A 10293-nucleotide genomic window follows, 5' to 3' on the forward strand; every position below is an offset into this window, starting at 1 on the left:
CCCTTTTTCTTAGTTGTTATCTTTAACAAAAAAACATAAATAATGTAATAATCTAATATGCAACCCACAATCATATGTTAAAGTGTGTGTGTGTGTGAAAATGAAGGTGTAAGAATAGTTGTGAAATGAGTATATAAGTATTATCAAATGATAATAATGCCAGAGTTTATAAACCTGAATATTTCAAGAAGTCTTCTGGTAGACCTTGTGACACGACCAAAAGATCGATGTCTTCTCCTAAGTGCAAGAGTGTCGAAGTAATAAATAACCCAACAAGACTGGGGTCAAACCAAAGGAGGTTAATTGTATAAATTATAAATAATAACAACAACAACAACAACAACAACAACAAGAATAATAATAATAATAATAATAATAATAATAATGAAGAAGAAGAAGAAGAAAAAGTTCATGAGAACTTTGAGATGGAAGATTAATATAATGATTAAACAATGATAACAACAAATATCAAGGTTAGAGGATCTACTAATGGTATATCAAACAAGTATAGTATAAACTCTTATTATTCAATTAGAAACCACACACAAAGGAGGTTCCAATCAAATTATAAATTGTTAACATGATTATATTAGTGGTTTCAAGTGGTTTCATTATATTAATCTTCCATCTCAAAGTTCTACAATTAACCTCCTTTGGTTTAAATATTTCTCTTGTATGTCCAAAATATCATTAATAACGTTAGAATTGAAACCACTTGAAAACATGAAAGTTGTAGAAAATTGTCTCAGCTTTCTAGAAAAAAAAATGGAGGTCATTTGGACTTCTAGAACTCTAGATATAGGCCAAAAACTGAACAATATTCAGACTGCAAGACATATTTAAACTTCTTTGTTGTTGCTACAATTTGGACTTGAAAATGACCTTCTTAAATCTTCGGCTTCATATGAAAGTTGTAGGCCTATGCCTTACCTTTCTATCTATATAAAGTAGACCTAAATCCGAGATCTATAACTCCAGATATGAGCTAATTACTTAACAGTGTTCTGGTTTGGACTACACCAGCATCTCTTTTCTAAGTTTGGCCATCTCTTTATCCTTTCAATTTCAATTCTTAAACTCATCAATCAATCCTTTCATTTATGTGATAAACCTACATTTAAAATGAACATTTACCATAAATTAAAGGTATCTTATATTATTAGATATATTATTATAAAACATGTGATAGTTAAGAAGTTATTGATACTTCAAGTGCAAAATGATGATATAAAACCATGATAAAAATACACTTTTAAGTACTAATCAATCCTGGTCTTAAATTTTGTAGCCATGTTTTAGCTTTATGACCAGCCCAAAAACACTAGCAAGGACCCAATACATGTTCCAAATGGTCCAATGACTCGGTCCAAGACCAAGGCATTGAAAGAGGCATTGAATGCATTGGTTTTGGATGTTTCAACCAAGTCAAAATTGAAAGGTCCATTAGAGTATCAAAAGGAGACCCTAGTACATCTTATCCATGTGCAAGAGGGGTCCAACATAACCTTATTTGGGCCATGAAGTGATGACAGCAAAGGAAACAAAAGAATCCTTCTACAACTTGGAAACAACATGGGTGGCTACCTTTTCCTTTTGTTTCTAGGATTAAGGGGCTGCATGGAAGACTATAAATAAGCCTTGAATCAGTTCTATAATATTTTACTTCCTTCTCTTCTTCTCATGATAAAACATGGATTTAATATTATAGGCTTTGTTTTATTTTGTTAGCTACAGCCCAAGGCTTGTTTGGGCTTAATTAATACTTTGTTTTCAGTTAGGATCCTAGGCTTGTTTTGATTAAGTTATGTGCTTTTCAGTTTAGGGTTTTGGGTCAGTTTTACATGGACCTTATTTAAGTCCATATAAGGGGTCTATTAGGGTTAACTTTTCAAGAACTATTTAAACTCATGTAAGCCAAAATTTCAGCAGCTTTTGGATGATAATTACTTCTGAATCTTTTTTTTTTTCAGTTTTAACGTGTGAGAGTGATTCTTGCATTCTTCAGTTCTTGAACAAATTGAATCTGACTTATCGAAGATTAACTGGCTTTGTGGCGTCATTCTACTCAATCCAATAGTGTTAGTGCCTTGGGGCAGGTTTCCATTGTGTCACACTCCTATTAGACCTATTTCGGCTTTCCAGGATCAAATTGTAATCAGTAGGAGGAGGAATGGGGAACGACCCGGTCAGACCTAGGGGGAGATGAAAGTCTTAATGAGGAGACGATTTGTGCCAAACCACTATTATAGAGACTTATATTTGAAGCTCCAAGCTCTGAATCAAGGTTATAAGATTACTAGATGAATATCACAAAGAGATGGTGATGACAATGATTCGGGCCAATGTTGTTGAGGATAGAGAAGCCACTATGACTAGGTTTTTTAATGGGTCAAATCAGGACATTGCTAATGTGGTTGAGCTATAACACTATGTGGAACTAGAGGACATGGTTCACATGGCTACGAAGATGGAGAGATAACTTTGGAAGGGACATGCTCGACCAGCGTTTAATTCGAGCTCTTCATCATCTTGGAAGCTGAATCTAAAGAGAGAGGATACTGTTCGGCCAAGATCCTTTGTTCCTTCTAGAACTAAACTACCAAAGGCTAAAGTTGATGTTCCTACTGATGCCAAAGGTAAATCTGAAACTCAACCTAAACGTACCCGTGATGTTAAATGTTTCAAGTGTCAAGGACATGGATATTATGCTTCAGAGTGTCCAAACAAGAGAATCATGATGATTAGAGATAATGGTGATATGGAATCTGAAAGTGACACATCTGATTGTGAAGGCATGCTACCATTGGAGGATAGTGATGGGGATGAGTTAGCATTACTAGTTGGAGAGTCCTTGGTTATAAGATGAACACTTCAGGTTCAGGTAAAGGAAGATGAAATTAATCAACAAAGAGAGAACATCTTCCATACGTGTTGTTATGTACAAAGCAAAGTGTGTGGTTTAATTATAGATAGTGGAAGCTGTGTTAATGTTTGTAGTACCACCCTTGTTAGTAAACTGAATTTGTGTACTGTTAAGCATGCTAAACCATATAAATTACAATGACTGAATGATAGTGGTGAAGTGAAAGTGACTAAACAGGTTGTGGTTCCATTTTCGATTGGGAAATATGTTGATGAAGTTCTGTGCAACGTGGTACCAATGCAAGCAAGTCACATCTTGTTGGGGAGACCATGGCAATATGATAGGAAGGCAATTCATGATGGGGTTAAAAATAGGTATACCATTGTAAAAGATGGTAAAACCATCACTCATGTACCTCTTACACCCAAACAGGTGTATGATGATCAAATAAAGCTAAAAAGTGAGCATGAGGCGATGGGGAGAGAAACTTAAGGTGAGGAACAAGGGGAGAGAAGACCATCAGATTCGGCTAGAACTCAAACCACTAAAACCCATTCGGCCACCCATCCAAATACAAACAAATATTCAGCCAACACTCCAAACAAATCAAACCATTCGACCACAACTCAAAAACACCCAAATCTGGCCGAGAGTGGAGGTAACATAAGAGGAGTGAAGAAAGTCAGTAAGGGTGATGAGAATTGTGTGGAAAAACTAAAGAAACAACCTAATTTTTATGCTCGAGAGGGTGAGGTTAGATCTGTATTTTTCACTAACAAGCTAATGATTTTACTTGTGTACAAAGAGGTTTACTTTAATACTAATGATCTTGATCATATTGTGCCTAGTATTGCTATTGCTTTGTTGCAAGAGTTTGATGATGTGTTCCCCGACGATACTCCTAGCGGATTACCACCATTGAGGGGGATAGAGCATCAGATTGATTTCATACCCGGAGCTTTAATTCCTAACCGACCAGCCTATAGAAGCAATCCTGAGGAGACGAAGAAGCTTCAAAGGTAAGTTGATGAGCTGATGGAAAAGGCCTACATTCGTGAGAGTATGAGCCCCTGTGTTGTACCCGTGCTACTTGTGCTTAAGAAGGATGGAACATGAAGGATACGTGTTGATTGCCGAGCCATCAACAACATAATAGTAAAGTATAGACACCCCATTCCTAGGCTTGATGACATATTAGATGAGTTACATGGATCCTGTATTTTCTCTAAAATCGACTTGAAAATTGGGTACCATCAAATTAGAATGAAAGAAGGTGATGAGTGGAAAACAACATTTAAGACTAAGCATGGTTTGTATGAATGGTTAGTAATGCCGTTTGGACTTACAAATGCACCTAGTACGTTTATGCGTTTAATGAATCATGTGTTGCATGCATTCATAGGTAAGTTTGTAGTTGTGTATTTTGATGACATTCTAATCTATAGCAAGAACTTAACTAAGCATCTTAATCATTTGCGTAATGTACTTATTGTGTTGCGTAGTGAGAAATTGTATGCTAATCTTCAAAAGTGTGATTTTTGCATGGAGAAAATTGTGTTTCTTGGCTATGTTGTAACTGCATAAAGTATTGAGATGGATGAGGAGAAAGTTAAGGCCATCCGGGATTGGCCTACACCCAAATCGGTAAGTGAGGTAAGGAGTTTTCATGGGTTAGCTAGTTTTTATAGGTTGTGAAAGATTTCAGTACAATAGCTACACCCTTGAATAAAGTTGTTAAAAAGTTAGTTGGGTTTAAATGGGGGGAGGAACAAGAATTGGCTTTTGTTCTTTTGAAAGATAAATTATGTTCTGCACCTGTTTTGGCTTTACCTGACTTTACGAAAACATTTGAAATAGAATGTGATGCATCTGGAATGGGACTAGGTGCTGTTTTGATGTAGGATCGGAGACTTGTTGCATATTTTAGTGAGAAGTTAAGTGGAGCGACCTTGAACTATCCCACTTACAACAAAGAACTCTATGCATTGGTAAGAGCACTTGAGACATGGCAAGATTACTTGTGACCAAAAGAGTTTGTAATCCATTCAGATCATGAGTCCTTGAAACATCTAAAAGGACAAGGTAAGTTAAATAGGAAGCATGCAAAATGGGTTGAATTCATTGAAACTTTTCCTTATGTAATCAAGTATAAGCAAGGCAAAGAGAACATTGTAGCTGATGCACTTTCGCACAGGTATGTTCTTTTACACACAATGAATACTAGATTGTTAGGCTTTGAATATGTGAGGGAATTGTATGATAATGATTCTGACTTTGCCGAGATTTATAATGCATGTGGACATTCAGCTTTTGGTAAGTTTTATTTGATGGATGGTTATTTGTTCAAAGAGAATATATTGTGTGTTCCTACTAGTTCTTTGCATGAATTGCTTATTTGTGAAGCACATGAAGGTGGTTTAATGGGTCACTTTGGGGTTGCGAAAACCTTGGATGTATTGCAAGAGCATTTTTATTGGCCAAAGATGAAAAGAGATGTGCAACGAATTTGTGAACAGTGCATTGCTTGTTGAAAGACAAAATCTAGAGTACAACCATATAGGCTATATACACCATTACCTGTTGATTAATATTTAAAAGTGCATTTTTATCATGGTTTTATATCATCATTTTGCACTTAAAGTACCAATAACTCCTTAACTAAAGCATGTTTTATAATAATATATCTAATAATATAAGATACCTTTAATTTATGGTAAATATTCATTTTAAATGCAGGCCTATCACATAAATGAAAGAATTGATTGATGACTTTAACAACTTAAATTGCAAGGGCAAAGAGATGGCCAAAATTAGAAAAGAGATGTTGGTGCAATCCAAACCGGAACACTGTTTGGTAATTAGGTCATGTCTGGAGCTATAAATCTCAGATTTAGGTATACTTTATATGGATAGAAAGGTAAGACATAGGCCTACAACTTTCATATGGAGCCCCAGATTTAAAAAGGCCATTTTCAAGTCCAAATTATTGCAACAACAAAGAAGCCCGAAGCTATCCTTTAGCCCGAGTACTATTCAGTATTTTGGACATATCTGGAGTTCTAGAAGTCCAAATGAGCTGAAGTTTTTACACAAGAAAGCTGAGACAATTGTCCACAACTTTCATGTTTTCAAGTGGCTCCAATTTTGACGTTATCAATGACATTTTTGGCAGATAAGAGAAGATAAGGATTGTCACCAAGTCAAGAGTTGGCCACCCACTCATCATTTAGTCATCAAATCAATAGTTCCCAATTTTGGCCTATAAAAGGAGGCATTTGCCATGCATTTAGGCATCTTGGTGTCCAGATTAAGATCATGCTCTTCCTTTCTCTCTTTATATTTTTTGTAATGTTTATGCTTTGCTTTCATTAATATTAAGTTTATGCCTTTCATTTCCTTTCCTTTACTTAGTTAACTTTTATGTTCTTATTTTGTTTATCTATTTTTCTTTCTTTCATTATGTCTAGCTAAGTTAATTATGTCAAGGTGAAAAGGTTACACTAATGGTGTACGAATAAGTATAATGTAAACTTAAGATGGATTTTAATGTTTGATACTAACATGTTTTGTATTTGTTATCTTGTTCACTCTTTAATACTTTGCTTGTTAAATGACTAATCTTGATTTATGTTGTATAACACTTGGTACAACAAATGCTTGGCACTTTCATAGCCCATAATGTATGGTATAACCGACACCTGAGCTATGAAAGAAACTTGATTTGTTGTTAACATAAGTTATAATCATGAATGCTTGACGAGATTTACAAGTATTAGCATTAATTGAATAAGATGACTAATGTAATCATGTTAACAATATATAATCTGATTGGAACCTCCTTTGTGTGTGGTTTCCAATTCAATAATAAGAGTTTATACTATACTTGTTTGATATACCATTAGTGGAACCTCTAACCTTGACATTTGTTATTATCATTGTTTAATCGTTACATTAATATTCCATCCTAACCTTGACATTTATTATTATCATTGTTTAATCATTACATTAATATTCCATCTCAAAGTTCTCATCATCTTCTTCTTCTTCTTCTCCTTCTTTTTCTTTATTATTATTATTATTATTATTATTATTATTATTATTATTATTACTATTACTATTATTATTAGTATTATTATTAGTACTATTATTATTATTATTATTATTATTATTATTGTTATTACTATTATTATTGTTGTTGTTATTGTTGTTATATTATTGCTATTTATAATTTATACAATTAACCTCCCTGTGGTTCGACCCTGGTCTTGCCGGATTATTTATTACTTCGACACTCCTGCACTTGGGAGAAGAAATCAATCTTTTAGTCGTGTCAAGTTTTTGGCGTCGTTGCCGGGGAGGTTAATTGCCGATAGATCTGTAAAAGTGCCTAGAGGAATAATTGAAGATGTGTTAGTACAAGTCGATAAATTCATTTATCTTGTGGATTTTATTGTCTTAGACACAGAACCTGTTGAAACATGTAATTCATTTCCTATTATTTTAGGACGTCCGTTTCTTGCAACCTCTAATGCATTGATTAATTGTAGGAATGGACTGATGAAGCTATCATTTGGAAACATGACATTGGAAATGAATATTTTCAACATTTGCAAGCAACCTGAAGATGATAATGATTTACAAGAAGTAGATCATATTGATGAATTAGTCTATGATCAACTTGAATCTACTTTAAGTAAAAATGAGTTGGATGAATCTGAAGATTTGCAAATGATTTATTCTGAGAAAGAAATCATCGATGAAAAACGCACCGAAAATGTTGATGCGGATCTTTTGTCAACAGTGACAACAAATTCAACATCTGACATCACACCAATTGATGATTACTTTCCTAACAAATCCTTACTTTCTCTTAGTCCAATACCTTGGTATGATAAAAATATTAATTTTCTTGCTTTAGGAGATTTGCCAGCTGATTGGAGTACCTAAGACAAAGAAAAGTTTTTGAACGAAGTGAAGAGCTTTTATTATGATGACCCTAACTTATTCAAATATTGTCCTGATCAAATATTTCAAAGATTCATTCCCGACAATGAGGTAAGTAGTGTCATTAAACTTTGTCATTCTAAAGCATGTGGAATTTATTTCTCGTCAAAAAAGACAGTTATAAAAATTTTTCAAAATGGATTTTACTGGCCCACCATGTTCAAGGACACATATGCATTCTGCAAAACTTGTGAAAATTATCAAAAAGTTAACACTGGTCAAAAAGTTTTGTTTTATAATTCTCAACTCTATTCATTCCTTAGAGAGCTAAGATCAAGATGGAACAATCCTTATGGGGCCTGTGATATTGAGAATTCAATGAATGACAGTGATTTTAAAGAAAATGGACATCGTTTGGAAGCTTACTTTGATAAGTTTCCTAGTGAAAATGAATCAACTGGTTGGAATGATATTGTAGATAAAGGTCGATTATTTTGTTTTTCTCACATTGTTTTTGTGTTTCTTTTTGCGTGATTTTTTTTTTGCTAGTTTCTCTCACCCCGATCAAATGGCGGATAACGGTACTCCGTGACTTAAGTTGGTTCTTTCAGTTTCCCACAATAACTGATATCTGTGTATATATTTGTGCAATTCTTTGAATCTCTCTTCCAATTCTCATTTGAAAATGGACACTAATCTTGAAAAATTGAAAAAGTATTTTCCCGCTCTGCCTCAGAATGCGATTACAAAATCTTGAAAAATTGAAAAAGGATTTTCCCGCTCTGCCTCAGAATGCGATTACAAAAATTTACCGTGCTAGATGTGCAAGATATGCTAGAGGTGCAAGATTGAGATTGTTAATGAATTATGGAATTCCTGAAGATATTCGCTGGTTGATTGAAGCAAAGGTCCGATTATCAGGTGAGTCCTCTAATTTCTTTATTTCACACATGCCTGGAATAGGTAAAAGCACTTTTGCAAAGAAATGTCATGCAAAACGACTAGAAGTCTATCATCGATGTGCTAGATGGACTTGTAATACACAATATCGTTCTTTAGGAATGGTATCTATAAACCGTGAAGATAAAATACAATTCATTAAGGATGGCTTGAGTAAGGAGTCTTTAGATAATCTTCTATGGACTCTTGTGACGCATCCTAGTGGAGATGTGCATCGTGTAATTCATGATTTATGGCCACTATTTCATAAAGAACATGATCGACTTAGTCTTGGGAATCTGACTAAAAAAGACCCTGTTTGCCAGTTTTTAAGAAAACTAGATGAGAAGCTTATCCCCGACCCATAGAGGGCGTTTAAGCCGTTCTTGGACGTAAAACCAAGGGAAGATGTGAGCCACAATCACAACTACCTATACATGCACATGCTTTTTCAAAATTAAATAAATAAATAAACAAAAAGAGAGAGAGAGAGTGTGAGACTCCAGCTGGCCTACATATAGGTGTTATGATTGCCTTTCTAATTTCTCATCTATAAAACCCTCTTTTCCTTCCTTTCATTTCTACAAACCCTCTCTTCCTTCCTTTCATTTCTACTCAACCCATACATTCAACAAATATAGAAGTGTGTAGAAATGGCAAGTTCCTCAAGTCATCATATAAGAAATATTTGTGTTTTCGGTGGATCTAGTCCTGGGAAAGAAAAGGAGTTTTTAGAATCAGCAAATCATCTTGGTCAAGTGCTAGCTGAGAGAAAGATTCATTTAGTGTATGGGGGAGGCAGTCTTGGGTTAATGGGAGGTGTGTCAATAGCTGTATTTTTAGGAGGTAGTCAAGTTTTGGGGGTCGTCCCCGAAGCTTTAGCACAAAGGGACATCATTGGAAAAACAATTGGAGAGGAACTTTAGGTCTCCACAATGTCAGCTCGAATGAATGCAATGTTTAACCATGCTGATGCCTTCATTGCTTTACCAGGTGGTCTAGGCACATTGGAAGAGACCTTTCATATTTCCTCTTGGGCCCAACTGCACATTCACCATAAACCTATAGGTTTGTTAAATGTTAATGGTTATTATGATAAGTTGTTGTCTTTTCTTGATCATGCTGTGGAACAGGAATTTCTAACATCTTCTGCACGACAAATCATAATCTCTGCTGCTACTGCTGAACAATTGATTGACCAACTACAATCTTTCATACTGCTGAACAATTGATTGACCAACTATAATATTTCATTCCTATAATTGATCCTTTCATGAGTCGTATAAATTGGTCAACTAAGGAAAGCCGTAAAAAGCTTAGATTAGATTTAAGTCTTCATTTGTAATTTTTGTGTTGTTTTGTTATTTCTTATTTTTGTTTAAGTGTGTTTCAGGTTTATCAATGTTTGTTATTTCAGGTGATATCTTCTATACTCTATCTTTCTACCTTTAAACATTGAGGACAATGTTTTATTTTGGTTGGGGGGAGAGGGTAGTAGTTGATAAAAAAAAATTGTTTTCCATTTCATAAAGCATGTGCATAATTGT

Source organism: Populus euphratica, unplaced genomic scaffold (assembly GCF_000495115.2).
Source record: "Populus euphratica unplaced genomic scaffold, PopEup_1.0 scaffold1441.1, whole genome shotgun sequence".
Lineage (NCBI taxonomy): Eukaryota > Viridiplantae > Streptophyta > Magnoliopsida > Malpighiales > Salicaceae > Populus > Populus euphratica.